The sequence below is a fragment of the Ambystoma mexicanum genome, chromosome 10 (assembly GCF_040938575.1).
Source record: "Ambystoma mexicanum isolate Mex_15411 chromosome 10, UKY_AmexF1_1, whole genome shotgun sequence".
Classification (NCBI taxonomy): Eukaryota; Metazoa; Chordata; class Amphibia; order Caudata; family Ambystomatidae; genus Ambystoma; species Ambystoma mexicanum.
In genome coordinates this window covers 1,189,935,310-1,189,952,890 of record NC_090932.1, presented here as the reverse complement: position 1 = coordinate 1,189,952,890, position 17,581 = coordinate 1,189,935,310, and positions in this window count along the sequence as shown.

Below are 17,581 nucleotides of genomic sequence, written 5' to 3'. Positions count from 1 at the left end.
TCCTGAAATGTTCGTAAATAAACGAAAATGATGTGTCCTGAACAACAGTACAACTGTTCGTAGTGTTCGCTAGCAACAGGAAACTGTACTAAGAACACACGCGGTGTCCTGAATTGTTCGTAAACAAACAAAAATTAAAGTGTCCTAAAGAACACTATACCTGTCCGGTACTGTTCGCTAGCAAGTTCAAACTGTTCTAAGAACGCTATTGGTGTCCTGAAATGTTCATACGTAAACAAAAATGGAGGTGTCCTGAAGAACACTATACCTGTTCGTAGTGTTCGCTACCCAATTGAAACTGTTCTAAGAACACAATTGGTGTCCTGCAATGTTCGTACATAAACGAAATTACACGTGTCCTGAAGAACACTATATCTGTCCTTACTGTTCGCTACCAAGTTTAAACTGTTCTAAGAACACACGCGGTGTCCTGAAATGTTCGTTTCACGTGTGACACACTTTTAATTACTTCAGAACCCGAACAGTGTCCGTAGGACATCAATGCGCATGCGCTAACCAATCTCTGTGCACTTGGTGTCCTACGGACAGGCGCTTCCTTCGTGGACTAGTTCGCGAACGGATCATATGACCGCGCCCACGCTCATCGTGTGTCCTGAAATGCGGACACTGTTTGTGTCCCCGAACAATTTAAAAGTACATTTTCAGTTAATCCATAACATATTTCAATAAAATCTCATCATGGCACAAGTCCCACATAGCAATCTTGAGTTTCTATATGCCTTTTGAAACTTTCCGATCCTTTTTTTGTGTTCGATCTGTCTGCGGACAGTGCGCTTGTCCGCGAACCGCGCACAAGCACCCCTATAAAAGACCACACCCAAGAGCTTATTCCCATTGTGTTTCTGGCTATTCTTCAGAACACAGTGATTTTTGCTGCCACCTGCAGACTACACCATCATTGAGATGGCATCCTTGGCTGCTGAACTGCCACTTGGTGCTGCACCTGCTTCAGCACCACCCCCACCCCCTCCACCACCACCACTTCCCCAAGGGCCTGAAGAGGGGAACAGGAGTGAGGATGCGGAGGAGGAAGAAGAGGATGATGAGAATGAGGTAGAGGAAAACCCTACTACCCGCACTAGGCATGAGTCTTGGGTGTGGCGGTTATTTACCATTCATGGTAATGTTCCTAAGGCTCGTGCAAACCGTGTTACCTGCAATGAGTGCAAAATGATACTCAGTCGCGGGAAGCATGGTAAGTACAGCTTTGGGACCACTACTATGAAGCGACACCTGAGGTCATTTCACTCTGGGGCTATTCGCAGGGTTGTACCTTGCGAAGAACGTAGCAGGTTGATTTCCTCTACTTCACCCTCTGTTTCTGATCCTGTCACCACAAGGACCACCTCTGTGGGACAGCGTCTTCCTCAAGCTGCCTCACAGGCCATACCTTTCGAGGGTCACAGTTGTATGTATGTACTGTGACACAGTACTCTGCAGGGGGGAGCGACTTCGGAGTGCTTTTGAGACTATCGTCTCAGAGCACGAGAAGACCTGCTCACTACCCAAATAAAACCCACTCTACATCTTCCTCTCTCAGCTTGCCCTTTCTTATCCCTGTGGTTGGTGTCCCCCCTTTACCCTCCTTTACCCTCCTCTCCTAGTGTGTCGTGTCTGAAAAACCAAACAAAATACAAAATTACAAAAATCAAAAAAAAATAAGGCTCTTTTCAGAGCCGCCTTTCCCAGTTAAAAAATAGAAGTGAAAATAAATGAAGCAGGGCTCTTTGTATTTTTTAGAAGTCCGCGGACAGTTCGCGAACATTAAAAAAATTGGGTTGCTACTCCATCACAAACATTGTAATTTTCTCTGGAAAGAAGTGGTGGCTCTGAAAAGAGCCTTTGGGTAGTGTTTGTAAGTCAAAAATTGTAAATGCTTAACATCTACTTCAAAATCGTTGTTGTAATTCCAAAAAAGGTTGCAATGCATTTTGTACATTTCTCAGAAAAATCTGATTGCCAGCATAAGTAAGATGGACTCCATCTCTACGAAAAATGTATGTACTACAAAACATAATATTTTCATTGTGAAAAGAAGACATGCCAAAATCTCTTAGAAAGGCAAAAACAGCCTTATTAACATTGCGCCTTGCTTTTTCCATTTGTGGACCAAGCCACATTTGTCTCTGCGCAATCCGTGAAAATATCACTTGAGAATTAGGAAACATGTCCATAACCTTCCTAAGTCCTTCTTTCATAGCAAATTGCAAAAAAAATCCAGTCACATGTCCTAAACTGTTCCCTCCACAATGAATTACAATTATGTCTGGATGTTGTTCTGTCTCCAAAGTAGCACAGAGAGGTAGCAAGTCCAACCACTTCATTCCACGTACTCCATGCCAGTGTACTTCCACATGTGGGAATCCAAGATCTACAGCTACTCCACAGCTTTCTGCATGCACCTTCAACCAATGTATCCATGAATCTCCTAAAATCCGAACAATCTGTTTTCTGAAACACACAGCCATAGCTATCTTGTGTTCTCTCAGCAAAAAGAGTATCTGAGAAAATCTCTCCTGGCACAACACACCCACCAAAATTTCCTGACCAATCCCTTTCAGTGCTTATTCTCATTTGCATGACTTCTGAACCCAAAAATCCCTGGATGTAACTCCCGATGTCCGCGAACTACCGCCATGTCCGCGGACATATCGTAACATGAACAGCCCTTCTACCATTTCCACTACACTCTCTCTGCCATTCCCTCATTGGATGTACCTCAAAAATCACATGACCATGCACCAATAACATTCAAGACCTCTACATCTAACTGCATTATCATAGATCAGCACTGCAAATGTACTCTGAATCTCTCTGAGTACAAGTGTCATATCATTGGCAAGCAGCATCTACCAGAAATACTGTACAAGTCTTCAAGATTTCTACTTGCAGCTCCATGCATATCCATATGCATGAACACAAACTTCATGTATGCATATTTTCTGTATAGTAGATGAACACATTTTCAAACAGACTTTTACCTTGTAAAATCTGTAAAATGAATTTACTGTACTTTTTTTCAATTTCCTAAAATCAACTATCACTTATAAACCTTTATACTATTTACTTTCTTTATACACACACACTCAAATCATGTTAAACTAACATTTTTTAAATGAAATATATAGACTACATATATTCAAACAAAATTGCATGCAAACACAATCTATGTTTAAACCTTTATAAAAATACTTATACAATTTAATATTTTTTGTTTTTATTTATTTATTTACTTAATTACTTTAAATTAGACATGACATTGAGGCGCTATTACCTAGAACAGTTTACTTACAGAAATAGTGGTATTCACTAATATATTATAAATTTCACAAGACATAAGATATTTGTGTTTTGCTACAGTTAGTCATTCAATACAATTTGTTCATTAAGAACATATCATATGTACTGAACTGATGCAATGTATCTTATGTAAATAAATTAGTTTAATAGTTTTAAAGAAGGCACTGAGGATTTCAATTAAAAAAATCAATATCTAAATTAAAAACAGTGCTATATACAAACAAAGTTACTAATTTGAAGCTTTTACAATTGCAGTGAAGACCAGTTTCCTGAAAAGAAGCAGCCGAATTCGAAGAAGAAAGAAAAACTAAGAAGTTACCTGTTAATTTAAAAAAAAGTAAGTAAAATATCACCATAATATTTGTATTATTAATCAAATATACTATAACGTTAATACAAGCTATTTCGGTTTCTAAAAATAGAGATTTTGTACCATTTTGTCCAAAATTTTCGATGTCTTAAACAGCGATTTACAGCCAGAATGGCCCACAAATTTCTATTTTTGGACACACAAATTACCCAACTGAACCACTACAATTTTCATATTATAGAACAAGCAACTGTTTTAATTGTATACATTAGATTTACTATTTGTACTTTTCCACACCACTAGCTTACTTTTTTTTGTCATCTGAACCCCAGTTTAGTAACACATAAATTCAAGAATACCTATCCCTACTAGTTTTAGTTCCCAATGCACAATCACACACCATTACATACATCTTTATCATCTTACTCAAACACTCATGCACACAGCACACATACATCCCAGAACACCCCAACCCATATCTTCTTTATTTTTTTCAACAGACCCTAAAGAATGCCTACCAAAAGTCAAGTCCGTAGAAAGCAACGCAAAAGTAGAGCAAATGAGAATAAAGGTGTCCAACATAAGCATCCATCTATAGCAGAATTTGTAAAAAAAGTTGAAACAAAACAGCTAATACAATCATTTAGTGAAACACAAGAAGTTTCAAGTACAACAACTTCGCTTCCTCTATCAAAATGTAAAACAAACCAAAAAACAATTAACAGAAAATCAGTTATCAGTACAGATAAAACTACTTCTTCGAATTTTAATATAGTGCAAGTAAGCATACCAAGAAAAGTATTTTAGCCAAAATATACTGTCACAAAGTCCTTCAAAATCTTATAAAAACAGGAGAGAAATCAGGTTCAAAGCTTAAAAGCTATTGTAGGAAATTAATCTTAGAAGCATTGATGGACAGTGCAATTCTTCTCAAAAGAAATGTATTTATTTTACTGTTAAACAAAATGAAACCACTAACAAAACTAATAACTAAATTACAAAAAAGACTTCTCAATAAGCGAAATATCAACAGAAAGAACTTCTTAAGTATCAGCGGAGGTGAATGGAATCACACTACAAGCACAGAACCATATTTTAATGAAGAAGCGTACAAACAAAAGCAAACGAATACAATTGCCATACTTAGCAGTGGTCGAGGTTATGAAAAAGTGAATAATACCATAATGGAACAAGAAGTACTTCTTACAAAAATATGCCCTGAAAACTTAGAATTACCCCTCCATTCAACTGAATCAGAACGTCTAGTGTACAAATGGCCATGCACGTCAATGTGTAATATTCCCAAACAATGTTTCAAATCTTTACGCCAATTCCTCAATAAATATGTAAAAAGCAAAGACAAAATCAAAATTAAATTACTGCAAAATATAGATACCTGTCCAGTGCGCAAGTACACAGGACTACAAGGACATTCATTGGCCTGCATTACAGGACCTACTTGTAAAACCACTTTCCATGATATCAAAAGGATATCAACACATCATTCAACTATAAGAAATCTAGTCTATAAACTGTACTATGCTAAAAGTCCTGCTTTAGCACTAGCAAAGTTAAATAACATCCTTCTACATGGTACAGCAAAAGACCTACTTGAAGAAATTCACTATATCCAGAAAAAATATTTTGGAAGTGAAAGCCATTTACAGAATGAAATAGCTTTAAACCAATTAAGCAACAATTCTACACATGGCAACCTTTTGCTAAACACATAAAAAAAAGAAATACTAAAATTTAAAAGTACATCAGCTGAAGTACCAAACCATGTATGTGTATGTTGCCGTAGAATTTTTTATAAAAGTAACACAACAACTGTGGACCTATCATACAAACTAGAAGACAATGAAGATTCTAAATGGTTTGAATTATCTCTCTACCTTGTAGCAGAAAACAAATATGAAATAACTGAGCCCTTAATACTTTGCAGTTATTGCACTACAAAACTTGACAACAACCAAACTCCTTCACGTTCTATCACAAATTATTTGGAATTATACCCAGTACCAAAACCTCTACAACAACTTAATTTATATGAGAGCATCATAATTCAAACAGTACACCAATTTCAAGCAATAATACGCCTTCAACCAAAAACAGCAAAATTACCTCCCTCTGAATTGGTAAAAGGCATTCGTGGAAAAGTAGTTTATTTACCATTCAATCTAAAAGAAAATGTGCATACTCTAGGAGTGCAACGTCCAATGCAGCAATCTTTAATTATATTAGTAAATTGACAACTACAAAAGACAAAAAAATATGGCAACAGCTGGTAGATTTATATAAAGTTAGACAAGCTTTCCAATATCTTAAAGAGAATAATGAATATTACAAAGAAATTAATATTGAAGAAAACTTGAAAGATACAACTGAAATAATTTAAGAAACACAAGAAGCTGGTCAATTTGAGCTACTAGATCCTGCTACAATATCAAATACTTTAGACCATTATACAATTCATCCTTTGCACTGTAATGACACCGTACAAGATGTACTGGAAACTTACCAAATGCATCAAACAAAAGGATCGCCAATCAGTATATGGGAAAAAAAGTATAGAAGCACATGCTTTTCCTCTACTCTTTCCTACTGGCAAAGGAGGAAGGTATGATGATAGACCTATTCAAATATCAGCTTCAGAATACCGCTCATTACGGATGTATTCTGAAGATCCCAGATTTAGACAAAATGTGGAATACATATTCCACCTACTCTTTGAAAGTGAACTAGCAACTTTATGTTACGGAGTTGCACACATATTAAAATCAGGATCACACTTTCAAAATATGACAGCTACACAATTATTAGAGAAAGTGCAACAAAAGGATGAGGTTTTACAATCAAATATTACAAATGTATTAGCAAATATGCGTGGTACTAAAGAGTACTGGTTTCGACGTCATGGAGATGTACGTTGTATGATCAGAAACCTTGGCCCACCCACTTGGTTTGTTACATTAAGTTGTGCAGAATATGCATGGGAAGATTTACATGATTTCCTACGCATATCAAATAAAAACAAAACAAACATAGATATTCTAACACCTGGAGAACTTTGTTCTTTGGATCCTGTTAATGTTTCAAGATATTTTCACCATCGCTTCATTGCTATGCTACATTTTATTTGTAATAAAACTGTTCCTCCCCTTGGAGAAGTGCAACACTTCTTTTGGAGAAAAGAATACCAAGCCAGATGAGCACCACATATCCACATGCTTTTATGGATTAAAGATGCTCCTAAATTTGGTCAAGACAGTGATGCCACTGTTTTACAGTTTATTGAAAAATATGTCACTTGTGAAATTCCATCAGAAGCCACAAATAGGGATCTTCATGCACAAATTTTACAATTTCAAAGACACAAATGTGGAAAATATTGTCGTCGCAAATACAAAAAGAAAGGCAAATACTACACCAAATGCCGCTTTGGTTTCCCTAGACCAGTTACAAATACAGGTCAAGTAAACAACCTCATGTCTTCAGTTAGACATAGTGTTAAAGGTAAGTCACCTAAAAATACATATTACATAAAAAGAAAAGAAGTAGAAAAATATATCAATGATTATAATGCAATCATTGCCCACTTATGGAATGCAAACATAGATGTGCAGTACATTGCAGACAATTCTACTGCAGTTGCACGATATGTCACAGCATACTTAACTAAAGCAGAAAAGACAGAGCTCCAAGACCTCTGGAATGACCTGTCATCAGATAAAACAGTATCTCAGAAATTATACAGCTTGGGCATAAAAATGCTCACCCATAGAGAATGTGGATTTTATGAAGCAGCTGATCGTTTAACTGGTACTTCATTGTATGGTAAATCTGAAAATATAGTATGGCTAAGTCTTGGTCCAGCTAAATCTAGAAAAAGAGTTCTAAAATCATATGAAGATATAGAAACAATAGCCAAACATGATCCCAACAGCCAAGACATTTTAAAAAACAATTTATTGGACACATACTACCCAAACAGAAGTAATACTTTGGAAAACATGTGTCTATACCAAGTAGCCCAAAACTACACATACAAAAATAATATGAAACCTGATGAAAAAAAAGGTAAATATAGAGTGACAGACTGTGAAGGCAGCTTAGTTAAACTCACTAAACCAAATTTAATTAATCATATCAAATTGTCATTGAAGACTCCTCAACATAAAGAAGTATATTACATGTCCCTGCTACAACTCTTCAAACCATGGAGAAAAGAAGAACAATTACTAGATAACTATGACTCATATGAGGATGCTTTCAAAGCAAATGAAAGCACTATAACTGATGTAAACTTTACACAGTACAAAACAATGTTGCACAATGAACAGCAACATGAAGAAGAACTCCAAGCCCAACTAGATAAGGATACTCCTGACAGTAGTCAACCTTCTGTAACAGGAAGCCAAGAACCACTGGGAGAACCACTAATAACAAATGAGGCAGAATTAGCTATGATAGAAGTAGAAAACACCATGTGTCAGTATGAAGATAAGGAAGACTTAACTATACTACAATCAAAACTAAACAATGAGCAAAGTAGCATTTATCAAGAAGTAACAAAACAAATTGCACATGGTGTAAAACATGAAAATAAAGAATGTTCCTGCCATAATTATAAACCTATACTACTGTACGTCAGTGGTGAAGCTGGTTCTGGCAAAACATTCCTAATCAAAATCATTAGTAAGTTCCTTCAACAATTGACAAACAACAAACTGTCAGCTGTTGTCACTGCCCCCACAGGTTTAGCTGCCTACAACATAGGTGGTGTTACATTACACCGATTACTACTATTACCAGTAGAACACCAGCCAGAAGCTGCAATGGAATTACGCAGAGTATTGAAACAAATGAAAATGCTACTAATAGATGAAGTGAGCATGATCTCCAACCTGATGTTAGCTTTGATTCACCTCAGATTACAAGAAGTACTCAAAACAGACTATGAAGAGCTCTTTGCAGGAAAACACATTATTGTTTTTGGAGATCTGCTTCAATTAACACCAGTAAAAGGTGAACCTATTTTTAAAACATTAGGGCACAAACTCTGCCGTAAAACTGTTGGCAGCATTGAAAATGTCAACCTTTGGCAACATTTCCAATACAGAGAATTAACAGAAAACATGCACCAATCTGCAGATCTAACTTATGCCAACATTTTAAAAAGTTTGAGAGTTGGTATACTTTCTAAAGAAGCAGAAGCAACATTGAAAACCCGGCACATTAATGCACTTTATGGCGATAATGCATGTGCTACAGATGTTATGGAACAATTAGCCCACAAAAATGTCAATTGTATGGCCTTAATGCCAACTCTTGCAAGCTGTCTCAAATTCAATGAAATAATGTTAAGTAAAGAAATGCAACCAATAATGGAAATTAGCGCCACAGACAAACCAGATGTACATGGTATGACACTACCCATGTGTGACCAAGCCACAACAACTTAAATTGCAGAGTAATGCTTAAACGTAACCTTGATGTGGACCAAGGACTAGTTAATGGAGCACTGGGTACAGTTGTTGGCTTTCAAACATACCCACGTGACAACAGAATTCAGTTTGTCAATATACTCTTTGACAAACTTTCAGAAGTAAAACGGATAGGACGCTCAACAGCTAGATTCCTTCTCTTCAAAGATATGTATGTACGCAGAGAACAATTTTCTCTAACTCTTGCATACGCAGTCACGATTCATAAATCACAAGGTCTTACCCTAGACAAAGCAATGATAGATATTGGTAACACAGTCTTTAAAGAAGGCATGAGCTATGTAGCACTATCACGCTTTGATGCAAGTAAAGTAAACGCTGATATTCCTTACATTTTAGAATATAATAGACTTCGCTCACTATACACTCCCCATCTAAACACATATTCTGTTCCACAAAAACTAAAACGTTGTAAAAGAAAACTAAATCAAACAGAAATGCAACAGGACGTCACTGCAAATCCTCCAAAGAGAGTAAAAGAAACGAATACTTCATCAAGTACCACAGACAAAAAAGAATCAATTAGAGAAAGTAAACCAGGTACTTCTTTAAAGAAGGAAGACAAACTCCAAAAAAAGCAGTTAGATACAGAACTACCTGGACCATTTAAATTCTCAAATATAGTTGGTGTAAGTTGCTATGCAAATGTAGCAATGAATATTGTATTTCAATTACCACCAATTGTTGACAACATTTACTTACACTTTAGAGACCCATTGTGTATGCAAATGTTAGTACTTCATAGAAACGCAAAAAACAATCCTGACAACACATATAGTGTTTATGGAATAAGACAAGAATTGGACTACTGTGCTGGAATGGTGAAATTCACTATAAACTCACAGGAAGATCCACAAGAATTTTTAATGTACTCACTACAAGTACTGGAAAACAAAAACATACCTATAAAGGAAATCTTCCAGATTTCATACATGTGGAAACATACATGCACTCTGTGCAACAATGTGACACAAGAAGAAATTCCCAATGAACGCTTCATATATATATCAATACCAAATTGTGAATCCATTCCATTTCAGCAACTTGTACAAAATGCAAACCGCGGGTGTTCTTAGCACACATTCAACTTGACAGAGAACAATACGTACAGCGTCCTCAGGACCCCCCCTACGAACACTCCCCGGACACCGCGAGTGTTCTTAGAAGCGTCTTCAGAACACCACCATCTTGTTTATTTGCGAACATTTCAGGACACCGCGAGTGTTCTTAGGACACATTCAACTTGACAGAGAACAGTACGGACAGCGTCCTCAGGACACCCCCTACGAACATTCCAGGACACCGGGAGTGTTCTTAGAAGCTTCTTCAGAACACCACCATCTTGTTTATTTGCGAACATTTCAGGACATCACGAGTGTTCTTAGGACACATTCAACTTGACAGAGAACAATACAGACAGCGTCCTCAGGACACCCCCTACGAACACTCCCCGGACACCGCAAGTGTTCTTAGAAGCGTCTTCAGAACACCACCATCTTGTTTATTTGTGAACATTTCAGGACACCGCAAGTGTTCTTAGGACACATTCAACTTGACAGAGAACCATACATTTGTTTTTCACCCAAAGTTATAAGCAAATATGAATGTGATATGCTGCGGTGGTTGTTGCCAGGGCATAGAGTCTTGGGTGCATGGCCAAATGGCCATGCACCCAAGACTCTATGCCCTGGCAACAACCACCGCAGCATATCACATCCATAGAGTCAAACATTTCAACTATGATCTATGGGAAACTTTTAATGTCCGCGAACAATGTGAGTGTTCTTAGAACACTTTGAACTTGCCAGCGAACAATACGGACACCATTTTCAGGACACCCCCTACGAACATTTCAGAACAACGCGATAGTTCTTAGAACACTTTCAACTTAACAACGAACAATACGGAGAGCGTCCTAAGGACACCCCCTACGAACATTCCTGGACACCGGGAGTGTTCTCAAAAACGTCTTCAGAACACCCCCATTTTGTTTATTTGCGAACATTTCAGGACACCGCGGGTGTTCTTAGAACACATTCAACTTGACAGAGAACAATACGGACAGCGTCCTCAGGACACCCCCTACGAACACTCCCCGGACACCGCGAGTGTTCTTAGAAGCGTCTTCAGAACACCACCATCTTGTTTATTTGCGAACATTTCAGGACACCGTGAGTGTTCTTAGGACACATTCAACTTGAAAGAGAACAATACGGACAGCGTCCGCAGGACACCCCCTACGAACATTCCAGGACACCGGGAGTGTTCTTAGAAGCTTCTTCAGAACACCACCATCTTGTTTATTCGCGAACATTTCAGGACACCGCGAGTGTTCTTAGGACACATTCAACTTGACAGAGAACAATACGGACAGCGTCCTCAGGACACCCCCTACGAACACTCCCCGGACATCACGAGTTTTTCTTAGAAGCGTCTTCAGAACACCACCATCTTGTTTATTTAGGAACATTTCAGGACACCGCGAGTGTTCTTAGGACACATTCAACTTGACAGAGAACAATACGGACAGCGTCCTCAGGACACCCCCTACGAACACTCCCCCGACACCGCAAGTGTTCTTAGAAGCGTCTTCAGAACACCCATATTTTGTTTATTTGCGAACATTTCAGGACACCGCGGGTGATCTTAGAACACATTCAACTTGACAGAGAACAATACGGACAGTGTCCTCAGGACACCCCCTGCGAACATTCCAGGACACCAGGAGTGTTCTTAGAAGTGTCTTCAGAACACCACCATCTTGTTTATTTGTGAACATTTCAGGACACTGCAAGTGTTCTTAGGACACATTCAACTTGACAGAGAACAATACGGACAGCGTCCTCAGGACACCCCCTACGAACACTCCCCGGACACCGCGAGTGTTCTTAGAAGCGTCTTCAGAACACCCCCATTTTGTTTATTTGCGAACATTTCAGGACACCGCGGGTGTTCTTAGAACACATTCAACTTAACAGAGAACAATACGGACAGTGTCCTCAGGACACCCCCTACGAACATTTCAGGACACCGGGAGTGTTCTCAAAAACGTCTTCAGAACACCCCCATTTTGTTTATTTGCGAACATTTCAGGACACCGCGGGTGTTCTTAGAACACATTCAACTTGACAGAGAACAATACGGACAGCGTCCTCAGGACACCCCCTACGAACACTGCCCGGACACCGCGAGTGTTCTTAGAACAGTTTCGCTTTGCTTGTGAACAAAACAGACACATATTTAGTCCTGAGAACACCCCCCAGTCATTTATTTAGAACATTTCAGAACACCCGTGATGTCCGCAAACAAATCGAACACAAAAAGAACGTCTAACACATTTGTGATGTCATCTTTGATGCCCTGGGTGTTAGTCTTAGCAATGCACGTAGGTGGCCCGAGTTATCGGTTTTACTTTGAACCATAACGTCCCTTTAACAAAGTTTTTTTACTGAATTTGATAGGTTTTTAGTACCGCAACTTAACCATAATGTCCCTTTTAACAAAGCTTTTTCATTGAATTTCATAGGTTTTTATTAGCGCAAATTAACCATAACGTCCCTTTAACAAAGTTTTCTTACTGAATTTCATAGGTTTTTAGTAGCGCAAGTTAACCATAAACTCCCTTTAACAAACTTTTTTTATTAGCACGCAGACAATATACAAAGATGGAGTGTAAAAAGCAATTTCTCAGGGATGGCTTTACACAGAATGTTGCAAAGTAAGAATTTATGCTCGTTCACAGTGAAGGTCAGCTGCTTCCATTTTTTGCTCGCGGGCCTGAGTGGCCCACGACTCGCACTATAAGGTTCTATTGTTTTTTTACCTTGACAGACAGGGATCGTGCCAAAAGACTTCTTTTGAATGAGGGGTGCAAAAACGTAAGAGACGATAAGGATGAAATTTCTGAAACGAAACCGCTTTTATATATTATATCACTATGAGAAAGATCATTGGCACAGACGGAGTCGTATTTAGGGACTGCATTATGCGTAGACAATGGAAAATGCCAATTTAATGTAAGTAACCCTTTAAATTATTTTATACCGGAATATAATAACAATAGTGTGGCGTTAAAGCCTGGTTAAGTTGTACTTGTTCGTTCAATGTGGCATATTGTTTTGTACCGCGCACTATCACCGCCAAAGTGGTCCGCTGGCGGTCAGACGGCTCTGAAAAAGGCACAGGGAGAGGGTGGGTTAGTGGGAATAAGTTAACATACTCCGTTGCACTATCCTCGCTAGCAAATAGTTTCACGCCCTAATAAATAAAATGAATATTTTTAATGAAGATCGGCTCGTGAGACTAATTTATGTTTTTAAAACAGGTACATCCTTCCCTACTGTCAATGCCACGATTTTCAGACCCCGGACGACGCATTTTTTAACTGCCAGGTGTAGCTCCTAGTAAACAACTTCATTACCCTCACCATTTTATGGGACAATCGCCAAGGACCAACATGCCCTTATGCGGTACTAGCGGCTAGAAGCAGCATACCAACCGTTATGGTGGTCTAATGCCTCGTTGTTGGAACAGCCTTCCGATTATCAGTGTGACCACAGTCCTTCTTTTATCATAAACCAACACCCTGTGTAACGCAAAGGAACAGCACGTGACTCAAGATGAACTATTGCAGATTGACAGCAAAGACAAAGGGAAATCTCTGAATATTCTCTAAACATTTGATGTCAAATAAATGTACTTTACGAAATGTACAATCTTGCTGTTTGCTTTTAAATCACAGTTTCATATTCCGAATTGTGGCACGCTGTGTTGTGAGATGATCTGTGTTGTTTTCCGGATTCTGTATGAAGTCGCGTAGGAGCAGTGTTGGCAACTCCTTAGTAAGAAAAGTAGTTATTGGCCGTCATAAAAGTAGCTAGAAGTAGCTAAATGACGTCATAACCTAATTTGCATAATTCACCAGGTGCATGATGGGTGATTGCCGAGGGCATGGTTGTTATAGCCTCTCATTGAGCTCACCCCTTTTTTGTAATGAAAGTCGCGAATGCACAGATGCAAACTCATTACATCCATATGCATACATTCACATGCAAATGCACTAGTATTTAAATAAACCCCACAATTATTAGGTTGTTCTGTTGTCGCTTCTTAAATGTGTACTGCCATTTTTAATATGCTAGTATTTTATAGTCAAGATGAACTTTTGCGGATCGACAGCAAAGACAAATGCAAATCGCTGAATATTCTCTAAACATTTGATGTCAAATAAATGTACTTTAAGAAATGTACAATCTTGCTGTTTGCTTTTAAATCACAGTTTCATATTCCGAATTGTGGTGCGCTGTGTTGTGAGATGATGTGTGTTGTTTTCCAGGTTCTGTGCAAAGTCGCGTAGGACTGGAGACGACTCGGCGCGTTTGGCTACGCACCCTGTAACGTCATAGAGAGACGTGGGGAATATGAATGCTTTGATAATGTCAGGCTTAGGGGCGGGAGATATGATTTAGTGTTGCAAAAACAGGTCAGCCAGGTCGATGGGGCAACTGATAGGATTATCACATATTGTCGGCGCACAGCAGCCTGATTTATCGTTTGTTTAGTGGACAAAAAGTCGGGTAAGGCCCACAGGAAATTGTAATGTCAGAGGACATAAGGAGGGTTCTTAGAACACTTTCAACCTGACAACGAACAATACGAACAGCGTTCTCAGAACACCCCCATTTTGTTTAATTGCAAACATTTCAGCACCGCGAGTGTTCTTAGAACACATTCAACTTGCCAGAGTACAATACGGACAGCATCCTCAGGACACCCCCATTTTGTTTATGTACCAACATTTAAGGACACTGCAAGTGTTCTTAGCTCAATTTTAGCTTGCTTACGAACAAAACGGACACATACTCTGTCCTCGGAACACCCCACCATTTGGTTTATATAGAAAATTTCAGAACAGCCGTGTTGTCCGCAGACAAATCGAACACAACAAAAGCGTCTAGCACATAAAAAAAACAGAACATTGAACCTATCTCATACTCCCCCGCCCTCCCCAAACACTCGTACACACCAACACACTCCACTAAATACAATTTTTAATCCAAGTACCACCGCGCTGTCCGCGGTCGTCGGCGAATGCAAGATGGCGGGCGCCACAAAAAATCTGACGCGCTTCACGCACCATGCCGTCCAATCAGCGAACACGTCGCATGTCCGCGGACATCACGCAAGCCACTTGGCCAATCGGGGCACTGTCTGCGGAGTGAACATGGAAGTCCGTCCGCAAAGCGAACGGAGATATCACTAATTTTTTTGCCTTACATTTGGGTCATTTTAAAAAAAAACTACTGGACGGATTCACATCAAATTTGCAAAAGCACGCTTTTGGGAGCAAATCCGTCCAGCGGTTTGGGCTGTAGGCGTGCGCAAAGTTTTTTCCCATTACGTCTATGGGAAAAAACAAAAGTTTTGGGACCCCCCTATAACTTTGCCCCCCCTAGACCAAACCTCTCCAAACTTTGCAAAAAAATTCAGAGTTGGCCATATACTTTTTTTTGCAAAGTTTGGTGAGGATTCGTCCAGAGGGAGCGAAGTTATAAGCCACCCAAAAAATGCTCTTCCTATGGAAACACCAACTTAACCATAACTACATGGACGCTACTGCGTTCATGTAGTATATGGCAGTGAACAAAAACAAAGGGGCTACACATGTGATATCATCAGTGATGTCATCAATGACATTTGTGATGCCATCTTTCATGTCCTGGGTGTTAGTGTTAGCAGTGCACAGTGGTGCGGGCAGGTATTGTTGCTTAGCCTACCATAACTGGCGAATTTCAGGGTTTTTTGATTTTACTTTGAACCATAATGTCACGTTTGTAAAGTTTTTTTAGTGAATTGCACAGGTTTTTAGTAGGGCAACTTAACCATAACGTCCCCTTAACAAAAACAAAACCTTTGAAATTCAAGGAAACAACTTTAGTTGCAGGGACGGTAAGGTGAGAACTTAATGCAGCGAAACCCTGGAAATTCAGCTAAAGTCCCCTTAACTTCACACCCCCTGTTGCGCAGACTATGACCACAATGATGATGATATCACAGATCACATCACTGATGTCATCACTAATCACATGTTGTATGGGGACACTGATGACAATACAAATCACATCACAGATGCCATCACTGGTGACAACACTAATTGCATTGCATATAACTGATTACATCAATAATGAAATTAGACATAATATCATTTATAAGTTAGCTAATGAACACATTGATTACCTTAATAACAATTTAGGCCATGGGTTTGGTCCTGATCAAAGCTATGATCACTGGCCAGCACCAAAGGCCATAGCTAGTGGTTGGTTAGTGTTCCAAAATAAAAGCCATGCCTAGTAGCCCGCCTACTGTTGTTTAAAAATATACAGTGTGCAAAGTTGAAAGCTGTAGTCAGAGGCCATGGCTAAACGCAATAGCTAGTGCCTATTAATATGTCAGAATATATAGTCGGCACAGCCAAAGGCCGTGGCCACTGGCCAGTATTGTGTTGAAATCCATGGCTAGCAGCTAGTTAGTGTATATACAGTGGGCACAGTTTAAATCAACAGCTAGTGCCTGGTTACTGTTGTGTAATACACAGTGAGCACAGGCAAAGGCCATTGCTTTTTACATTTTATTATTTTAAAATGTACAGTGGATATGGTCTAAAGATGTACAAACTGATCAAGGTCAAAGGCCATGGCTAGTGGCCCATTTATATGCTAGAATATGTAGTGGGCACAGTCAAAGATTGTGGCTACAGGCCACTATTGTGCTAAAGTCCATGGCTAGTGCCTGGCCAGTATATATCATATAGAGTGGACACTTTTTAAAGCTGCATCCAGTGGTAAAGGCCAAAGTCTATGGTTGGTAGCTTGTTAGTGTTTTAAAATGTGCAGTGCACTTGGGTGAAAGTTGTGACCACTGTCCATAACAGAAGGCCATGACTAGTACCCATTCATGTGTTAAAATATGTTTGGCCATGCACAGTGACCATGGCTGAAGGCCATGCTTAATGCCAGTTACTGTTGTAATGCAATCAGTGATGTGATCAGTGATGTGATCAGTGATGTCATCATTGTGGTCATAGTCTGTGCAACAAGGGGATTTAGCTAGATTTCTAGGGTTTTGTTGCATTAACGTCCCTGCAACTAAAGTTCTTTCTTGAATTTCAAGGGTTTTGTTATTCCATAGATTTTTAGAATGCTTCCAGACCACCAGCATGGTCTTCGGCAATGGCCAGTGGGCAGGGCTTTGGCCATGCCCACTGTCCATTTTAAAATGTTACCAGACCTCTAGCCATGGCCTTCGAATTGCAGGTTTTAAGAACTCACAATGTTTTTGGGCAATGTGCAGTGAGATTAAGTTATTTGCCTTGGAGCACACACTTTGGTTAAGCAGCGTTCTCCAAGCGGTACACCCCTTTTCAGCGCCATCATTTTGGCACGGG